Source organism: Phasianus colchicus, chromosome 1 (genome assembly GCF_987193195.1).
Source record: "Phasianus colchicus chromosome 1, bPhaCol1.hap1.1, whole genome shotgun sequence".
NCBI lineage: Eukaryota > Metazoa > Chordata > Aves > Galliformes > Phasianidae > Phasianus > Phasianus colchicus.
The window spans coordinates 85,606,252-85,628,861 of NC_143436.1; the positions used below are offsets into that span (position 1 = coordinate 85,606,252).

General features: G+C 39.7%; 1 protein-coding gene across 12 annotated transcripts in view; it reads right to left on the bottom strand.

Annotated features, from left to right (window-relative positions):
• The window catches only part of SLC35A5 (solute carrier family 35 member A5), a 133,257-nt gene that overhangs the window by 50,045 nt on the left and 60,602 nt on the right, over positions 1-22,610 (bottom strand). The gene's annotated exons all lie outside the window — the stretch shown is intronic.

Consider the following 22,610-nt stretch of genomic DNA (forward strand, 5'->3'; position numbering starts at 1 on the left):
TAGATGAATCCCATGTGTGTTGAGTGCAGAGTAGTTAGGGATTTAGCTGCAGAGAGCCTTCATAACCTCACCCTTTGGCAAAGTGAACAGTGAACTCTGGAGTTAATCCCTTCATATAATAAAGATAATAATGCTGTCAGAAAATAGAAGCACCGAATGGAAATAAAGGAGAAGCAGGCCACTGGGGCATACTAGAAGTCTTGATGGGTCTAAAACCCAGAATGAATGAACTGCAAATGAAAAAAATGGTCTTTTTTTGTGCACAATTTCTGTGATGGATGACTAAAAGATAGTGTTGCGTTATCTGCTTGTCACCTAAAACTTTAAAAATATATATATATATAACATCAGAATGAGGAATAAGGCATTGAAAATTATGAAAGTGTTACATGAATTAATACTCCCCTGCAATACTTTACTGTCAATACATGTCAGCCCAGTTCTGTGACTAATGGGGCAGGGAGACCCATGCCGCAGGAAAGAGGAAAGGGGAAAAGGGGGAAGGGTAGGGAAATGGACCTAAAAACAAAACAGCGGCAATGATCTGAGGAAGAAAGCTAATTTACTAAAAAAAAAAAGATATCAGAATGCAAGAGAACACAATATAATACAATATGATTGGAATTGAAGCTAATAAATCAAATAAAATGAGAGGGAGAGTCCAGCAAACCAGTAGGCCTTACTCTAATGCTGAAGGTGAGGCAAGTAGGGAGCACTCATTCTGCCAAGACAAGCAAAAAAGAGGAGTGAAGAAGAGGGAAACAGAGGCCTTTGAGGTCAGGAAGAAAGAAAATACACCAGGGCAGAGGGTACAATTCACTGAAAATGCTTTGAAGGATATTGTGCTGGGCATAAGCAATTTTTCACAAGTTAAGAGAGGTGGAAGGAAGTAATTTCAATCAGCATTAAGTTATTTAATAAGTATTTGCTACTGAGACCTTTACAGCTTTCCTGAAGCAATTAATAGTGGCTATACATGGATGCAAAATACCAGAGTATCTAATTTCATGTGGCAATTCTTTTATTTTTGGAAGTAAAAAAAGTAGGTTACAGAAGACCAAATAAAGCATAACAACTAGATGAAAGAAATACATTTCTCAAGAGGACTGCCTAGGATGTCACAGATTATTTTGCAAGAATTGAAATAAACTAAAATTTAAGGCATTATAAGAATTGCTCAAAATCAGATAGGTCAAATTCTGTGTCCAGTTACATCAGTTCAAGCTTATGGTTTTCTCCTGTGGTACAGGTATGACTGAATGGAAAATAAACCTTGGTCCAGCAAAACTTACATCTTGACACCCTTCTCAGTAAATGTTTTACAAACTTTACCAGTAAAAACAAAAGGAAGAACCACTGCAGGGTGCATTTTATGAGAGAAAATAAAGTCTCTTTTGGAACAGTCACTGACAGAATTGGAATCAATTCAGCTGTAGTTCAAATGGGAATCTTTATTATAAAAGAAAACAGTGATCTACCGCCCAAACGCAGCTGAAAGGAACTCTTATATAGCGCACTGCATCATTCCCAAGAGCCTGTGTAATTGTATCTATAGCTCCAGCCCTAAATATCAATGGCCCAAACTCTCCCATTTGTTACATGTGTGCAGTGGCTTCAAGAGACTTTAAGTAGGGGAGATTTGGCCCAAAATAAGGTAAAACAGATGGCTTGACCATTTTGCCTCCTTCTGAAGTAAAGAAATAAATAAAATGTTCACTGCAAAGCAGCTGCCCCTCAAATGCCTATTCAGCTTAGGAGATCATACAGTAGTCTCATTCCTAGCCAGTGAAGTCAGGCTGTAACCACGACAGCAGAGAGTGTAAATCTCCACTGTATGAAATGGCCCAGGCTGATAAAGCGGATTGTTGTGCAAGTACATCTGTGTCTGTGTCTAGGTAAAGTAAGAAAGCGTATGGCTTAGGGTTGGAGTTAGGGACAGGAAATAGCCCACCAAATCCTTTACCAGAGCAGCTGTGGGTGAGTTGCCAGTTGGATGAGCACTGCAGGCGGGCTGAAGCATGCTTCTGAGCACAGAGTGCGGGGGTCACAGGAAGAGGAGGCAGACAGATGGGAAAGAATAATCCAGTAAATGAAAATCACCCTGTGCCAGCTGATTCTGGCATCATACAGTGATGCTATTCCTCAGGGGGAAAGTGCTCAATCCAGCCTGACCTCAGACTAATCATTACAGTTGGTGCGTAGAGAAGAGCTCAGAAAAAGACAGCTCGTTTGCTCCAGCCTGCACTCCTGACTTGACAGACTGGGGCCCATGAGCTGGCAGCACACAAATCTATAAAGATGGGGAAAATAATAGCTTCCCTTTAATCATTCTAAATCTGGCACTAGGTCAAGCTTTTCTTTATCATTTTCCAGTGAAACTGTGGCTTTCTTTCTTTCCTTTCATTAAAATAAACGAATGTATGATTGATGATCCTGCAGACTGATATCTCCTACACATAAAAAGATACAGGATAAGATACAGCAGTGGCAATTGCCAAAACAGCACATACTGATGTGTTCCAACTCTCATCTCCAGACACCCCTCAAAAGGGAAGAAGCCCATTTCCATGGCCTTGTCAGCCACTGGCTTCTCTGCTGCTGTGGAGGGAAAAACACAGGGGTGATCTTATAAAGAAGGGGCCTTAACCAAAAGGTTAAGTTGTGGCCAGTCTGCTTATCCTAGTGAGGCTGATGAGAGACAAGGGAGTAGTAACACTGACTTATGCAATAGTAATGCAGCAAAGCACAGCAAAATTGAAATGAAAATCAGCTGAGGAATTAAAATTCTTTCTTTTACCATCCAAGCACACTGGTACACTTGAGAATGGGCAGATCCTCCAGAGCTTAATTCCATTTTGGAAAGGCTGTTGAACTGAATCCAAACAGAAAATCAGTTTGAGCTGATATTTTCGATCTCAGACCACACAGGAACTTATCTTGATGATTTTGCTGATGCTGAGCCAGGATGAGCAAGCTTCATTTTTTCTGGTTCCAAATAACAGCAGAATTTGACATTGGCACCAGGGACCTTCCTGTATGGGAACTGCTTGTGTCTAGTAGGGTCCAAACCTCATGCTTTAGACATTTATCAACTTTCCTGTCTCTCCCAGTATGTATTGCTCACCCAAATGTGCACTGTGATGGTGCTTTGCCATGCAAACCTTTGCAGCAGGCTATTCACCAGAAAAACTTTTCACTAGCCTAAATTGATGCTCTCCCCCGAGAAAACAGCCAATTCCCTTTTCTGCTCTGTGTGAAGTGATCTAGGATCTGCTGGGCCCCCAGCTCAAACTCCTGGATATACCCTTGAATACACCTTAGATCCCAGATGTGAATGTGCATGCTTATGCACTGTACAGGCACAGAGGAATCAGGAAGGAAATGTCCAGTCCTTCACACTGGCATCCCTTATTTTCCTTTCCTTTCCCTGCCAAAATACTGTAGCTACCCACCTTTGTGCTGCTCTTTATTTTTTTTTCTTTAAAGATATAGATGGGTACAGAGTATAGATAGATAAGATAATAAGGTAAGATAGGTAAGATATAGAGAGGTACAGAGAAACTGAACTGCTGGAAATGTATCGCTGCACTCCTAACAGAGAAGCAGATTAACAAATTCTTCTCTGTTCTTGAGTCTCAGCATGTGCATCCTCACTAAAAGCTCCCAGTAACATTGGTGCCAGATGATAGATTTTTCTGTGAATGCCACAGAAAAATGCTGTGTTTTGCATCATCCTCATCCTTACATGTAGAACTGCCCCACTGTGGCCACACACCTTCCTAGACTTTATCTATCTAAACAGATGATAAAAATGACGGTCTGAAAACCAATGAGCCACATTAAACCACAGGATCTCAATCTTTCTAGTTGCCTTCCCCAAAAAATTATCATTATATTCCTAATTCATTCAGCCTTATGCATTCTGTATTGCAGCAGATACAGAACATCAAGTGGGCCACCTCCACGAGGCCCCCCAAAAACCTAGAGATTTACATTTAAATGAACAATGGTTCATAGAAGATTCTGAAGGCTGAAAATCCCAGAAACAAAAGAACATGTTCAATCTGAGTCATGTCTCCCACTTAAGTGCTTCTGGGATATTTCCTTCCTGTTCCCCTACAAAGACAGACAGGTTTTATTTAAGAAATTCACTCCTCCTCAGCTGGACTTTTTTACAATGAAAATTCAACAGGAGCACAAAGCTGGAGTTTGTGGGTAACTGGCAAGATCAAACTATGAGAGTTGTTTTAAAAGTTACTTGATACTTAATGAATTGCAAACTCAGGAGAGTACCAGCTGGAAACAGCTAAGCCATTAACCAGCAAGAGATGAGAAAGAATAATGGTGAAATGAGTCAGTAACACAGATATCCTGGAGAAAATACTTCAGGCACTGCAGGGCAACATAAACAAGTGTGTTATATATAGAAAAGGTCCTTGCTTGAACACACAGATCTTAAAGTTGACCCCAAACAGAAAGCTACTGCAGGTATAGAGAGAAATACGTAGGATGGCTGTGTGATTTGAAGCCTAGGCTGTGAGCCAGGAGTTTCCAGTTTCCCTTTTTCCCAGTTTAGCTTGTCTGCTTGTCCCCAGTCTTTGCAGGCAAACAGGCCGCAACACTGAGGAAGTTATGATCTGTGGGCAAATGATTTGTGGCTCTCTGTTAGCCAGCCAGGCCAGAAGCCCTGGGGTCCTTGTCTCAGACCACCTGTTCTTTGTAGTAGAGGCTGTGTCCTTGCTCTGGGAATGCTAACCTTCGTTGCACACACTCCCTAACAAGGATGAGTACCAGAAATTAAAGCATTTACCTTTTAGATCAAAAGGGAGCTGAAGGTTCTTTAATACTTCAGCTACAGGCCTTTAGTTTACAGTGCTTTTTCTATGTTTATGGCCTAAAATCTCCACTAGATGCACCGTTTTGCTCAAAAAATATTAGCTGCTTTTGTCTATACTAGGTCATGGAGGATTAAGAAAGAATATGTAGGAGTGATTTATTTATGCAATGAGTGTTTTAACATTGGTCCAAAGCATTTGTTTTCTTTTTTGGTGGGAAGGATGGGCTGAATTCTCTGTTTCAGAGTCAATGTTGCTAACAGAGTGGGATTTTAAGTATGCCTCTTGGCAATATGGTTAGTCTGTAAAATAGAAATGTTTTTGGATTCAGTTCTGTACTTCACAAATTTATGATTTACCCTGGACAACAATCTTAAAAAATGAGATAAGGTAACAAATTACTAATACTGGACCAAATGCTTTGTTTCTTAAGCACTATTTCCCACAGTCTTCTTTTAGGCTCCATTAAGAAAAAAGTTAAGATGGCTCTCAGAATTTGTTATTTCTCAATAAACAGTACATAGGAGTAGCAAAAGGACAGAATTCTTATCATATAATTCAGCTTGAGGAACAGCTGAATTTGAAAGAAAACAGTCTTGCACTGTGTTATATCTTTTTGTTCTCTGGATCCTGGATGGCAGCTTCTTTGCTGGAGACTTTCAAGTCTCCTTGAAAGCTTAAACAAATTGGGTACAATTTACACCTTTAAAGATCCTTGCAAATTTTGTCAGATTTATTCCTTACTCTCTTGTATATCTAGGAAAAATGTGATTTTGAACAAAAATCAGTCCATCAGTTCTGAGACAGAAATACGCAGCTCCTATGACAAAGAATAGGTAATTGTCATTCTCTACCTTTTCCTGGGGGCAGAGGAAAGTGTTAGCACTTTTCCAAAACTGTTTAATTCACATTGCTGAAAAATTGTAAAAAAAGATATTACTTGGTAAGACTTCAAAATAAGACTCTTTTTCCCTTGCTTAGCTGCAGCAAAGTAATTTCCACAGTCCCCACTATAAAGTGTTCACCTCTGTAAAAGAAAGAGCATTGCAGATGAGATAAAATGTATAGACATTTCCGGCTTCCTGTCTCTCCTTTATGAAAGCAATACTTTGGACCTCTTCTCTCTTCTTAGCAATTGATTGCCACAAAAGTTGTAGGAATAGTTATCTTCAAGATTTCCAGCAGTTTCAAGAACTGCTAGATGAAAATGAAAAGCAAGATTAGCCCACTAACAAAGTTGCAAAAAGAAAAGAGAAAAAAAAAAAAAGAGAAAAAAGTTCATGTTAAGAAAACACTATACTAGAGAGAATTTGTATGAGGAAATTAAAGCAAATGTGGGTAAGTTAGATACTTAACCACAGGATGCAAGTAACAGCCATTTTTTAAGTACAGGAGGCAAGCCAATGAGGGCTTCCAAGTCCACATTCCCTGATGACATAATCTCTGCTATAGACAGATGCTCTGCTGATATTAAGCCCAAAATCAGCATTCTCCTTCTCAGATTTGGTTCATTCAGCTAAGGAGTATTTAGAGAGGTTAGCAATTTAGCTGGAAGAATTTCACCCAACACTGATATTCACAGTGAAGGTTTCATCCTTGGGGCTGTAATTTCTTCATGACTTCAAACCAAAATGATCTCAATTTACTACCGCACAAATAAAGGCAATGAAACCTAAGGATGTAGTGATGCCTTTTCACATGTCAAAATTAAATTCATTCCTTTTTTTTTCCAATTGGAATATTTCAAGCCACTGGAATGTTTTGTAGTCTAGATCTTTTGTGCATTTGGGATTAAAAACAGCCAAGATACTTCATTTTTCAAATAGTCTTCTGTATTGTAGAACTATTATTTTCCCCTTAATAAAAGTTAATTACAGTGTGCTGGATACAGCTGGATTCATTTCATAATGCAGAACAGCACGTGAAGCACAGTTCTACCACAAAAATTCTCAGTTCCCTCTGCTCCTTCTTTTTGTTTTGGCTTGGGTCACTTTAGTAAGGGAAACTTCATCATGTGAAATGCACAACAGGATAAATTCTGCACTCAGCCCTCTCTGTTCTCCCCCATCCAGCCACTTTCATTTCAAAGAAGTGCCCATATTTCACAAGGATGTTCCTCTCAAGCAAGCCAAACCTTCTGCTTTGGCACAGTCACACAAGAAATCTGGGTGATGAAGCCCAGAGCTGCACTGTGATCTCATACAATTTCTTGCTTTGAGATATTCAAGCCAGCTGTCCAGTGCTTGAGAAAGTTGAGTTGGCAGAGGAGGAGGAGACACTTCATACCTCTGCCACCACCCAGACTGATTCACTCTCACTGACCTCGCTCACAGGAGAGTCCCCATGCAGGGAGGTGCAGCCCAAAGTCTGTTCAAACTGTGGCTGCTGTCAAAAGATGTCATGGAATGTGCTTGACAATCTGCATGACCTACACCAATGCTGCAACAAATTTCTCATGATGCACTGACCAAATTCTTCACTAGCACTGGCAAAAGAGCATTTTTCAGTGTCAAATTCATCATCGCCTCAACCTCACCTAACAGCAAAAATTGAGGGTCCTCTGTATTGTTCACGGCAGAATGGGCATGCATGACAAAAAAAATGTACCTCTCATTCACCAGATATGAGCTTTACTTTCACAACTGAAGCATCACCATACCAGTCTGTTGAATATTTACATAGTGACCTTCATTTTTTTATCCTTAGATATCAAAGCAACTTACAAAGAGAAGAGTCAGTCTTTCTCAGATGTCAAGAACTTTTGCAGAGGAGGAAGCAGATACGTGCTGAGATAATGTAAAAAAGGTTAGCAGCGTAGGCAGAAAATTAGAGGCATGGTTCTGAGCAGCTGGCAAATCTCTTGAAGTGGAGTATTACATTCTAATTGTTTTGAAACTACAAGAACAGAAGAAATCTCCTATGTCTTTTTTCTCTCTAAACTCATCACAGGTCAATCTGTGCTTTCAGAACCTAAAAAAACCAGATCATCTGGTTCTTCATCAGCTGTGGAGTATGTACTATACTAGTTACTGTCATTTCCTAACTCTTCAAAGGATTTAGTACTCTCTTGTTCACTCTGCCCAAAAGAGAACAATAAGGCCTGTAGTGACAAATTATTCAACTACATAGTAGAGTTCCCACAATAAAAGACATCTGGTACTGCACAAAACAGCAAAGCTATAGATTAGTAAGATATTTGCAGTTCTGTGCTCTTGAGAAGCATATTGTTTTATTTAAGCATAGTGCAAATCAGCATGAGTAATGAGATGAGAAAATAAGATAATTAAGATATAGCCTTATGCAACCTTTTACATCTCCTTTGCTGAGGTTTAATTCCAGTGTGAACAGTTGCACAGACTTAATTAGTCAGAGCTCTGCTTCTAGAGAGAGGCAGGTGACATACTGCATTTGAAGACACCTTGGACAAATTACAGTCAAAAACTCTGTCTTGCATAAACACCATGCATACAAGCTTCATCATTTTTATGGAGCCAGACTGAGCATTTTGTTTAATTAAATACTGTAATATAGATACTACATTATTTATCCCAAACTTAGAAAATAAGCAATGAACAAGATCAGTCTATTAATCTTATGAATGTAAGTAGCAAGCTATCTGACCAAATATGAAAATAAGTGCTTTCTTCCCATATTATTTTTTTCCAAGAATATCCTGTGATGATTTCATTGGTATAAGAACAGGTGCTTTTTCTTTTTTAGAATAGAACAAAATCTAACTGTTCACATCCTGAAGTACAGTATATGGATCAGTTGGCTAGGAGACTCTAAACTTGGGTGACCCAACAGACCCTCTTTTTCTTATCTATAACTTCTCCAGCAAGGCATTTTCACACTTTAGTTTTCATATTACTGAATTTACTGGGGAAAAAAAAATATGGAACGTATGCTCCATGTAAGCTGAAGAGGAGATCTCTTAGCAGAGGGAGATCTGAAGCATGGTGAGTTGGGAATAGTTATATGAGCCCTGGGGAAAAACATCATCTTCAATGGAAAACTAATGAAAGCCAAGCAAATGCATTCGGAATATGAAAATCATAGGACAACTTTGGGTAAATAGTGATGTCAGCAAGTGGCCAGGAGAGACATGCCAATGTTCATTATCAGCCCACAAATGATCACAACAAATAAATGCAAATGAAAGCTGAAGGTCACTTATTCATTTCTGTGCAGTAAGAGAATTAATGAAAGAGTATGAAAAGAGTATCGTGTAAGGTTAGCCACACAGCTACTAATTATTGCTGAGGTTTTTGCTTTCAAGAACACCTAGTTACAGTTCCCTGCTGTGACTGGCAAAAACGGGAACTTGTTCTGCGGATGTATTGACTGCAGCTTCATATCATGATATCAGTACCTTGGGTTCTTTAGAACAGGAAGCCAGCCAGCCTTCTTGTCATGAGAGATACTCCAGTTCTCTTTTCAGAAAATGAAAGAAATCTGCTTTACTGTTGTAACTGGAATCTGACCTGAGCGGCTGCACTCCATTCCAGCTTCTGTGGGAAGCCTGGTCTCTGGTCTCTGCTCCTCCAAACCACCAGAACTTGGCACTCAGATAAAATGCTTTAGACTATTGTTATCTCTTCTCTGAGAAGTAGGTTTGGTTTAATGTCACAAAACCTCATCAGTTTTGGTTTTGTTCTGTTAGTTCAGACATGAGATTGTTCATAACAGAGTTCTTTTATAATTAAACCTCAGTGGTTAGATGGGTAAGATGGCAAATTCCAATTTTAGGCTACTGATATGAAACTAATTTGGGCTACTGAAGTTGTGGTAGAGCTTGTCTTGGTATGACTTTGAAGAACTCACTGTTGTTCTGAAATGGGAACTATATTCTCTGCTACTCAAATTTACCTTCTCAGGGTTTTCAAACAGCAGAATGTATAATGACTAATTTCTCTTCTTTGATTGGAACAAAAACATTTAGTGATGTATTATTTTCAATTTTCTGCTATGCAGAAAACATTCTTGAATTTCTCAGAGCAAGACCGCACTTGCAAGAAACTCGTCAAGATGCAATTATACATTAAAAAGTAGAATATTTTATGATAGCAAAGGCAAGAGGTGTAGAGTCAGAATCCTCCTAAGGCAAAAGTTCAGTGCAGTTAGCTGAACTATGCCACAAAGCTGTCCCGTCTTTAGAAAAGTTGTTTCAATCAAATCAAATGTTTTCCAGCACATCCCAAGAAAAAGTTTTTCTAACCAGTGAAGTTTTCTTTCTTGTGGCAGGGCCTCGGGGCTTCTGTCAGCCAGTTTTGCAAACAAAACTACCCTATGGTTAGATTATATAAATACCAAGATTTTAAAAAAGAAAAGCAGAAATAACTTTTGAGGCTTGACTTTTCTATAAATATTCACCTAAGTTCTGTGCAGATATTTATAATACAGAGGAGACTGTTTTCACCAAATAGGTCCAGGAACTAGCAAATGATCAGATCAAAGATTTTCAAAAATTGTTCCCTGGCAAGCTTTTGCATTTGTCATTCTCTAGGATTATTAAAAAAAAAAACCTTTCTTCTTAGACATAACTTCCCTACCTCCTGACAGGTTCTTTCACAACACTGTTGACTCCGGGTACCATAGAAATGCCTCTAAATACTCAGATATGTTTAGTGTGTATAGCCAGGTTTTGATCTGTAGTGCTCAGCATACTCACCAAAGAAAGAACAGACTTTCATCAGCCGGATGGGGAAGATTCTTATCACAGATTTTTACATCAAGCAAAGATCTTTTACTGCAGCTAGCTATCTTCTCTGTTGAGCAGTACTGCTCACTGTTTGCAAAGCAAAGCACTGTGTAATATGGGTGAGGGCCCTGCAGTCTAACCAAGTGCAATTTGTTTAAGCTGATACAAATCTACAGGAGCTAAGTAGATGGATTCTTGAGAAAGGCAGCAAAAATGCCCAGAGCCAGGGAAATATTTTAAGAAGAGAACTTAGTGACTATGCAAATGGCTATTGAACTGAGAGAGCAGTTAAATAAAAAGAACAGATAGGACAGTGATGCCCAGAGCAGAGGGAATGAAATGCACTTCTCCTGCTGAAGCAAGGACATTGAATAGACTATAGTGAATACATTAGCATTAAATAGTGGACATTAGCATTAAAATTGTGAAAGTGATTTCCTCACCTCTTTACTGCTTTTGTGTCCCTGAAATGCCAGGTTTGGTGAATCTTGGGACTCCGTTATATTCTTGTTGAAGAAGTCAGGAACATAAATAAACATATTTTTAGTACAAACTTTTTAGTTAGAGAGGTTCCATTTCACTAGGCATAGGAAAATTACCAGTATGTTTCTTCCAACAGAAACGTTTGCTTACCCCCTAATTGCTACTACAGATAAACAGCATTCTCTTGGTCTCAAGCTCTCTTTAACATATCTGTTTACTTTACTGCTTCCTCCTCCTCATCAGCACCATTTTTTTTCCCCTGCATTGGAAACCATATCGGATAAAATCCTTTCTTTAAGCCCAACTTGCTTCAGTAATGGACCTGGCCAAAATACAGCTAAGCTGGTACCAGAGTAAGGCTTGGATCATGATACAGAAAGGTTCAGCTGGCTTGCTTTGACAAGAAGCATATTGTCTTTATATCTCTCATGTGTTAAGGTTTGCAATCTTTTCTACTTTCTTTCCTTCCTGCAAGAGACAGCCAGAACTACCCCTTTATCTTCCCAGACTTGATATTCTTATCCAACTTCCAGGAAGACTCAGTCACACAAAGTCATGCAAAGAGGAAAAAGAGAACCGCAAGAAATACTTAATAACATCTATGGAATGCAAAGCACTGAACTGTGTAACATTGCTTTAGCTCAAGGATGCTATTTATCACTAGTCTGGGACAACACTTTTTCTTGGAAAAGAGCTGTCATTCTGCTGCAGATGGGCTCTAGAAGATAAGCTGTGATCGTGGAGTGATGCTGGTTTATCCTCTTTTATCTCAACAGACCAGTAAATCAATGAATAGTCCAATTTTCAGACAGTCTGGTGCTCACTTCACAATCAGCAGTCTTAATTTCCAGACGAACTGAAGTGCAGTGTCCCCCTACTGTATGACAGCCACGCTAGTGAGTAATTGCACTGTGAGCTAATATGAATTTTGCACAGGCTGCTGCTTCAGCAACACAAAGTGGAACAGTTAGATCAGATCAGGCTTCAGAGCAGGCAGGTGGCAGATGAGCCTGTGATAGTTAAGATACACCGCTCTACTATATGGGCACAGGGAGGACTCAACACCAATCAAATTAACACTGAAAGGAAGATGGGCAGATTTATGTTAGACGCAAGGAAGAAATTCTTTTCCATGAGGGTAGTGGGGTACTGGAATAGGTTGCCCAGAGAAGCTGTGAGATGCCCCATCTCTGGAGGTGTTCAAGGCCAGGTTGGATGGGACTCTGGGTAACCTGATCTAGTGGGTGGTATCCTTGCCCATGGCAGGGGGGTTGGAACTGGGTGATCTGTACAATCCCTTGCAACTCAAGCCATTCTATGATTCTATGACATCTTAGCAATGGCCACTTGTCTTCACCTGTAAAACGGATAGGAGTAGCACAGTAGTGGAGTTATTGGAAATAACACATTAATGTTTGTAAGTAAAAGTGTTTAGCTGCTGCAGGAATTATAGGACACAGTTAAGTGCCCTGAAGACTGACCAGGTAGCCAGTGCTAATTGCTGGAGGGAACACCAGGTTGTTGGTAGGCAAGGAGTTGGGGTTTTTTCGCACAGTGATTTCTTTAGATAGGTATTTTTCTTAGTCATGTCAGCAGCTACCCAGAGATCTTTTTGGAAGTGAAAGGTTATAGCTTTTTTTTTTTTTTTTCATTGTCTCTGTTCTGGCACATAGAAATTATGAATTTCACTAGCTGACAATATGTGTATTTATTGGCATTTTCTGCTGTTGACCCTGGGAAACAACATGACTTGGAAGTTTTCACACAGGGGTGAGGAAAGGAATATGACTCTCACTGAGCATTTTTAAAATAATCTCCCCCTATCATATCTCATTCCAAATAAATAGCGGAAAAATTATACTTTTCTTAGGTCCTCAAACACAGTTTTGATTTTTGCTCAGATGTTATGAAGGAACTTCATCATTACAGAAGTAGAATTAGTTTACATACTTTCCTTTTTTTTCTGAGGCATTGAAAATATTAACACTGGCTCTGCCTAAATAGCATTTAATGTCAGCATCTCGTCATTTCAGCCAAGTGCAATGCTGACTTTCAAAGGAGTCCGCAGTCTAAAAAGCGGCTCTGTAAAAGTGATACTGGGATACTTTATTTTTGCTCCTGTTTATCCCATTCAGAATGGATAAAAAGGGCAGAGGCAATCACTTCATTTTTTATTTTTCATCTGCCAGTGTCTGGATATGAAAAATATCAGAAATTTTACCAGAAATAAACTAGAAGTCAGTTGACAGCCGATTGCTGAAGACGGAGGAGTGGCTGGATGTCACTAAAAGAGTAAAAACTTCTCAGTAGTACAGACTTCTCCTCATCAATCCAAAACGTCTCAATGTACAAATAAGAATCTCAAATTCAGTGCCACCTTTCCCAGCTAAGTAGCAATCAAAAGGTTTTCTTTTAAAAAACTTCTTTTAAACAACAAGTGTTGCCTTTCACTTTTGCTCAGTCCTCTTCTTTTTACAGAGGAAGCCAGGACAAGCAGCTGTGTGCTACTTGTTACTTTATATGAGGTATATACATGGAGAAAGAAAGAACATGCAGAGTTTCAGATGAAAGAGTTATCCACTCACCACTAAACAAACTAAGAAGCAATGGAAAGATACAGAGCATTTTTTTCACTTCTCTCAACACACCATCAGAGAGCACATAAGGCACAAACACCGTCTGCATAAGAGGGTTTGGGCAGAGGCTTTTCGTTCACCAGTTGTGAAAATGTGAACAACTTGCAAACATTTGGAGATCACCTTCAAAGACCGTGGTCATTGCTCGTTTCTGCTGTGTGAAACAGCAAAGAGAAAGGAAGTAAAACAGGAACAAAAATATTTGGTGGTGATGCTTCCTGAAATAAACTATTTACCTAAAAGAGCACAGTTAAATATTTTTAAACTAGCACCATCTAATTAAACAATTAAAGGTTGCAGAACTTGCCCTGGATATAAGATCAGGTGCTGAAAGACTCTTCTGTAAGTGCAGTAAACTGATGTGGCTACATGAAAAGTAAATTATATGTATGCTCACAAGCCCTGAAAAACCAGTCCCATGTAAAGGACTTTCAGAAAAAAAAATACGTATGTGCATTCAGCTTAAAAATCAGCCAGGAACAAATTCTTCTCTTACTTTTTGCAGGTTTTTTTTTTTTTTTTTTTTTTCCCCTGCCAATAGCAATAAGCTGAAACTGAAGGGCTCTTTAAAGTAGTTTTTTTCAGATTTGCACCTATAATCCTAGGTGTGATAAAAGGCATGACTTTACATGGTACTTCCTCATCAAGGTGGCTGGAGAATAGAGTGAGAAGATCTGAGACCAAGTTACACAACTTGGCATGAGTAATGTGGTCTTTTACAATGATAGTCAGAAACAGCTTGTTTTGTCACTCAGTTTGGATGCAAGAGAGAAGAGAATGAAAAGTCAACAACAACCTGAATTCCTAAACGAGAAGCACAATTGATCGTTCCTTATTGGGCTGCTCAAACTTTGGAATCGGATGACAGGAAATGTTGAACAAATAGAGGGGTCTGGTTAGGATAACTGGCTACTGTGTTGGAAAGAATGGAAAATGAAAATAAAGCAGCTGTATTAAAAGGACTTACTTACATGAGCAACAATTACAGATGTCTTAGCAACCTGTAGCAGCAGAATTTTAGACTGTATAGGAATTGGCTTTTCTTGTTCCATGAACAACTTCAAAATATTTCCAATCTGCATAAATTGTCAACAGACCAAACGCTTTTCATCCACCAAAATTATTAACATATTTTCTATATCAATCACCAAAACCTTTCATTATGATACCTGTTAAGTACTTTCATGGGATTTTGAGAATGTAGTTTAAAAAAAAAAGTACATATTTTGCTTACCTTTTCAAAGACAAGTTCTTTTGCATTTGAAAAATGTATTTTGTAGCTTTGAAACTTGCAATTTTTACATTTTTTCCCGTAATGTGAGTCAAGAACTTTTGAAACTGATGCTTGCAAAGTTCTTACGAGAACTTGGGGATTTTCCAGCAAAACTAGACATTTAAACCAGGCCTGCTCTGCAGGAGCAGATGCCTCCCGCCATCATCATCCATGTCACCTATTTTAACAAGACCATCCTCAGAGAAGAGGGTATTTTCCTTTCTACTCATGCAAGACCCAACAGAAATAAAGGGTTCTTGAACCAGTTGTTTCTAAAACAATACAGGATACCTCTGATCTGGTTATCTAAGTGTGTCCTGTACTTCCTAGAACTGTAACTAAGCCAGAAGCGAGGTAGGCACAGTCCTTCCTTCTACACAGCTCAATGAACAGAGTTCTTTCTGCAGGGGCTTTTGTGCTGGACTTGAAATCCTGTCCCCTCTGCCCAAGTGCTAATGATCCCATGGTGTGTTTTTCAGAGTTTTCAGGGTTGTCCTTAAACAAAATCCCACTTCATTTTCCCTTTTCGGGCAGAAAGCCCGGAGCTAATTGGATGCATTCTCTCTCTTCTTCAGTGACTAAATGTAATGCTGATGTGTGCATATAATGTGGGAATCACGTTAATCATAGGCGCACAGATTTCAAAGCCAAGAGTGCTGGTTGTGATGACCTAGTCTGATCCACAGTGTAACACCAGGCATAGAATTTCTGCCAGTGATTCCTGCCGCAAGCCCATGATTTTGCACCTCAGTTCCCATCTGTATAAACCTAGTCGCAGCTTCCAGACACTGGGTTTGTTATGCCTCTCTCTGCTGCGTAAAAGAGTTCTTTGTTCCCAGAAACCTTCTACTATACTAAAGCCTTATGGGCTCTGATCAAGTCACCTCTTCACCTTCTCTTTGCTAAAATGAATAGATTAAGCCTCTTATATCTCTACCCTCAAGGTAAGGTTTCCAGGCTTTGAATTATCTATGAAAAGACCACATAGACCTATGCTCTTCGTATCTCACAAAAATCTTGAAGATATGAAGCTCCTGCAGTGTAGGCTCTTCAAAGGCTGCACAGCTTTTTATTCAGAGGTTAGTCATTTCAGCCCTCCAGTTGGATCTACAACCTTTGCTTTGAACCCAAGCTTGTATGTTATGTCAATAGTTTTCTCATCACCTGGTATTTCTCAGCAGAAATTTTAAACGAATCCTAGTATCTTTTTTTAAGCAGAGTTACGGATTCATATTCAGGGGAAAGGCTTGGAATCTTTAGTGGCACCCATAAGGAAAAAAACAGCTTAAAACAGAAGTGCTGATCAGTAAGGACTTAAGCAATTAGGTGAGATATCACACGAAGTCTTGGCTGTCCTGTTTGAGATGTAAATTTTTAGTTTGGCCTGTTATTATTGACGTGGTTCTTCAAAAAGAAAACTTGGCTCAAAGGGCTGCTCACAGTACTTCCTGTTACCCTGTATGACCTGCCATATGTGTATATACATCAAGTGCCAGCTTACCGAATGTGCTGTTCCTGTAATTACTAGCAAAAGCCCATGTAATCCATGACAAACCAGCCCTAATTTTCATGGCAAGATTCCCAGGTTTTGCAGCAATCTGATGACAGAGATATCTCAAGTATTTTGCACCCATTGAAAGATGAACTTAATAAATAATGCAGAACTTCCTTGCTCTAGTATCCTAGTATCTATCTTGGATAGTTGTATACAGATACATACACACAAAACTTCAGTTTTCATAATTCTTACACTTACCTGCATTGTGAAAATCAGAGATTTTAAGAGAGCAAGTAAAATCTGGAGAGTTTAACAGATTATTAAGTACTAGATAAGTTGTTCAAACTGCCTAAGAACTTAAGCAGTCCATGCAAGATGCAAATCATAGGGAAAATGTCAACAAAACAGTCATCTATATTGCTCTAATAAAGATGAGAATTGAAAGTTCACTCTGTAAAATGAATTTCAAGTATTTGTTTTTTGATTTTTTTCAATACACAGCTTTACAATTCAGAGCTCTTTCTGACTGTTTATATTTACCATATTAGTATTTTTTTTAAACAGGAAGCAAAAGAAGGAAGGGGGGAATGAGGTAAATAGAGCAAGCAAAACGTGATCAACTTTTTTTCACTAAAAGTGGTTTTCATAGACACCTTTTTCAACAATATTTGTTTGTAAAAATACTGCCTATTTTTCATTTTATCATTGAAAACGCATCAAGTGTAAGTACAGTAAGTCGTATATGCTGAAGCTGCTATTTCAAGCTATCTGCAAACACAGGAGAACCATTACGGTTATTTTCACACACAATAGGACTAGAAAAAAATATTTTTCTTTTCTATATGTTCAGGGATTCTGAGGCCCCATTCAGTGGTAAGAGATGGAGTGTATCTTTGACATACAGAAATGTCACGTTACCCTAATGTTACATTTTCTCCCGCAAAAGTCTGAGACACAGGATCCATTGTCTGACTCTGTAATGACTGTGAGGTAATGCTTACATCCACTGGTCAAGAAGAAACTTAGGAACCAGAGAGCTGCTTTTTCAGCACAGTTTAGCTGGTGTTTTCATTTTCAACATGTTTTGCATTAAACATCGCTAAAGCCCTTTTACTAATTCCAATCTTGTGATTTTTGCCATTGAAGAACATGAGCAGAACCCAGTAGAGCAAAGTGATGTAGCATTAGGGTATTCTTTCAAAGGCAACATCCAAATGTGACGGCTGCTCTATTGTCTGGCTCTTTAAACCCAGCACAGGATTTTCCTTATGGGACAGTGCTCCAGCAAAATAAATAAATGGGCTGTAATCTAAACTCCAAAGCTCTCCATAAGATATTATTGTGTTCCAGGCTCTGAAATAATAGGAGAGACAGTACACTGTGGGCAAACATCTTCTTCTGCACTTTTGGAAAGATCAAAGCTTGTCTGTCTGCAATAACTTTGGATAGATACAAGATAGCTTGAGCCAGCACGATCACGCAGTAAGAGAAAATGTTATCAACACACTACGTTGTGATTTAAATCCCAATTTCTTCTCAATGAGTCAGCGAGAGAAAAGCCTGAAAAACAGCATACTTGCATGGCAGCTATTAAAGCCCCAGTGTTGGAGGTGGAAGAGCAAGTGAAGGATGAAGCACGATAGAAGTGCTTACAGCTCCAGAGGATGCTGTAGAATGGAGACAGAAAGAAGGCCATATGTTCAAGCTAAAATTGTTTAAAAAGGGCTTAATTACCAGAAGACAAGTGTCCCAAATTTTCAACAGATCAGCATTAGAACAAAAAAATTCCCCAGATCTTGACCCATGTTCTCACAAACAGCCATAATTTGGACAGGGGCATTTCAAGCCAACTGGAGCTGCCATCACCAAGTGTGAATGTAGGGCTAGATATATACCCACAGGTATTTGTGTGGAAGGAGATCAGTGGTCCCAGTTCTACACTGCCTCCAAACAACAACCAGCTATGGCAAGATACTGTGCTTGGCATGTTTTCCTCACCTGCTTTGCTTTTTCTTCCACTGGCTCTGGCAGAAGTTGAGTTAGATGAAGGTTTGGGCTAATTATATCCCATCCTTGCTACAAATTCCATGTCTGGCCTGCAGATCCTTCCACCACGCTCCTTACAGCAGTGGGTAGTTGGCAGAGCCAGGAGCAGAGCTGAACCAATGGGTTTACCTGCAATCTGCCATGCACAGCACAGTGACATTGTAGCAGGCTGGAAACACCACCAGAGCGATCTCAGTGTCCCAGCTGAGTCTCAGGATCTTTTAAAATGGCATAACTCAGCTTGGATTTCTGAATTGTCCCAGCTTGAGGGTATTGGCTTTTGGACATGAACTCTGTGAGCTCAGCCCCTGCCATGCCAGGCACTGCTCAGCTGAAGAGCTAGACAGAGCCTGTCGGGCCACAGCATTCCTGCAAGGGGCTGCAGCCCTAACAGGGTCAGTGCCCAAGCTCTGGAGGGGGTCACCGCTCAAAGGCTGAAAAGGAGGGGGATGCCAAGGAGGCCATGGGCTGTCTGCCATTCTGCAGGCAGGGAGTGAGGAAGTCCTGGAGGGGTTTCCCAAGGGCTGCCAGCTTCTCTACAGGAAACCTTGGCTGTATTTCCTGCTATGCTGCATGTTGATGTGTGGGCTGTAAATCTGGATGTTAACACAGGAGCATTATGTTCCCCTGCATGGATGGAGGAGCAACTCAGCCCTTTCTTCCTCATTAGCCACTATAATGCCTCTTTAAAGTCAAGCACAAGATGACTGTGACTTGCTCAAAGCCACTGTCATTAAGCAGGACACATGATTCTCCACCTATTGCCTGTAATCTGTTTCATTCAGGGCTGAGGGCTGATCTCACATAGTCTTTACAGGGTGCCGGTCTTGCCTCACTGGGCAGCTAATGTAGGCGACCTATCACATAAGTTCCAGTTGCATTACGTGTCTTCAGTCATTTCCTTTCAAGACAACCCAGTTACACTATCTCAAAACTGCAAAAATGAGTATGTATCACAATGTTTTCCCCCGAAGTATAAGATCCTACTGCTGACCTCTGGCAAATACTTCAAACACAACAAGTGTGTACTTCATGCAGCGTTAGGTAATCAGATGAAACACTTCATTCAGTTCAAAAAATCAAACATGCCAGTCTTGGTCAAGGGCAGCCACAGACAGAGCCAGTATATTTTCTGAAGACTGAGGATAACTATTATTACTGTATGTAGTAACTGACCTGCAGCAACCTTTAGAGTCCCAGTGCCAGACAAGAACCTTACTATGCTAGGTGCTGTTCAGAAGTAGAGCAAGATTCTGACCTTTATTCCCCTGGGAGTGAGGGTAAATAAAGACAAAAGCATCATGCTCAAATTAACGTAATAAAGTTATAGAAATTGAGCTATTTGAGTCTACAGCCACCCAGAGTTTCGATCTGGCAATATGAAATGGCATGAGAGAATAATAAAGGAGGGAGAAGAAAAAGTGGACTGCAGTTAGCTAAAAATGTTCAAGACTAAAAAGGAAATTTGTGTTGGTGGCAATACACAAAAATGTGACTGGAAACACAATGAAAGTTTGGGATCTAGTTTCTCCAGTCTTCATCCCTCCAGCTCATTCTTATGAATGTCCTACATAAATAATTTTGCAGGTCTCTAGGTTGTCAGCACTCACCCATTCCTACAGCTAGGAGTTTTGTTTTTTTTTTTCTTCCTTTTTGAAAGATCTAATACAAACCTTCTTTGCTGAACTTAGACATTTTTTAAGACTATCGTATTTCCAACCCCTGCTCCTGCCATATTCTCTTTTTCTAGACTAAACAAAACTGATTTTCTCAGCCTTTACTCACAGGTCATGCTTTCTAAGTCTCATCATTCTTGTTGCTCCAACAGCAACTTTTTCATGTCTGTCTACATCTTACTGACAATACAGTGCATCCTACAGAGAATGTTAGAATTTGGAGTAGACTTCCAAAGAAGGGAGAATTTTCTTCTACTGTAAAAATTACAGCAAATTAAATATCAGCAGTAGAGTAGTAGGAGTTATTCCACACTGTCAGAGATTGATAAGGTGACACCAAATATATTGCTTCTACTTTTGTTTCTTCTGGAGTGGAGGTAGATGGAAGTGGCTACAGAGGTGACTGTTTCATTAACTCATGCTTTCATGACAAAGTCATTACTAAGACTCTGGAAAGGGGTGAATACCGTTTCAGTACAAAACGTTGTAGTAGAGCCAAGGAGATTGTGGCTCGTATGCTTTATGTTTAGTGGCACTAGAACACTTGTCTGATGCTGATGAAGAAGTAGGATGATATACCACAGACACACACACTCAGTAAAGCAAGAATATATAGACATAGCACCCTGTTCAAAGGAGCACATTGGAAAAGATCCCCAACTGGTATGTGCTCTGCTGGATCTGGAGCAGTCGGCAGTACTGTTATATTCAACATCTTTGTGGGAAAAAAAGGAAAGAATCTCTGTTATGCCATCCTTCAGTTCCACAAAAGGATGTTCCTTGTGCAGATTTTCAGTCTTACCTAGTATAAACTCAGTTCAGCTTATGTTTATTTGAAAGTGGTGGGTTTGGAGTGGGATCTTGCAGAATGGAACCCCAATGGCAAATTATAAGCTAATCCACAGCTCATGAAAATTACTTATGTTTTTTTTTCCCTGAGTGTTTTCTTTGTTTGTTACTCTATCTCTGACAGTGGTTGACCCCAGCTGAGGAAGGGGTCCCATTCCCCACTCTCATTTTCCCCTTGCAGAAAAATAAAAATAGTAATTATCACAGGGACACACCCAGCTGTGCCCCATTCTACTGTGCAAGTTCATTGGGTCCCTCACTTAGGCCATTTATCAGCATCAACTCCAAAGAGGAAAGCCTGTTCTGTTTACAGAACAAGTTGGAAAACTACAAAAGATTGAGAGCTGGAGAAAAACGGACAAAGAATACTACAATTCTTTTTTCTGTAAATCCTAGGGGAAAGTTTGAGCCCGCAGTTTGTTTATCATTTGATTTTATTCAACTTCTTATTCAACTTTAATGCAGGAAATAAGGAAGGAGAAAGCTAGGATTGTCTGGAATAGGCTTATAGCCAAACTACACTACTGAGAAAAGGAAAAATGGGCGGAGTTGCTACACGTAGATAACTAATTCCACCAATTCTTCACTTGATCACATCATCCCTCACTTTGTACACCTCAGTTACTGCCTCACCCATTTCACACTGGGAATTATCCAGTGCTCTCCCAGAGGCTCAGCTTGATTTTCTGCTCCTCTGCTTCCTTAGGGATTTATACCAATAACAAGAGTAAATAGAAGACTCTAAAGTCAAGAGCCAGAGCTTCATTTAGTGGAATTGTTCCATTATCATCAGCAGCATTACCAAGGTGGTGCTGGGGCTGTCTGCTATTGCACATCATTTTGTGGGACAGGATGCAGAGAAGGAGGCTTTGGGATTGTTTTCTAATCCCACCTTAGTTTGCCTGGACATGTATCAGCACTTTCCTGAATGTCCCTTCACTCTGTCTCTCAATTCCCTTTTTCTTACTGTCTCTCCTCTGCATCTCCTGCCATCTCCAGCAACATTTGTAAAAAGACTGCCTTCTCACCTCTTCACCCCATAAAGGATTCTACCTCAGTGCCTGCTATTCATCATGCATCAAGGGAAGGAAAGTGTGCTTCAGGTTCTCCTCCTGCTTTGGTCTCATTCTGTGACCCATCACTTACAGGAAACCAACAAACAATCAAACAAGCAAACAACAACAATGAAACACAAAATCTGCGCAGTACCACAGAAAGCTTCAGTAATAATACTATTACAAAATAGGTAAGTCTGTTCTTCCAGAATCTTTGTTTTAATCATTTACAGATGGAAAATATGGACATCTTTCTGCATATTATTTTTCCCACTGCATTTTATTTGGCAACTCAAAACCTTATAGCTGGAAGATGGCCGTATAATTTCAGGGTTCAGTTCAAGGCCTTGTGCTGTAGCAGATCATCTGGTGTTTGACCTTCACACAAGCTGAAAGCGTTGGGAAGAACACCACCTTCAGATTTTAAGATCTGTTAACAAAATCAATAGCTTTGTGGCTACTGTGCACATATATACTACATTTGAAACACACTAAGTTCAGGCCCTACCAGGGATTAGGACCCTAAATGACACCATCAACAAGCAACAACAACAAGAA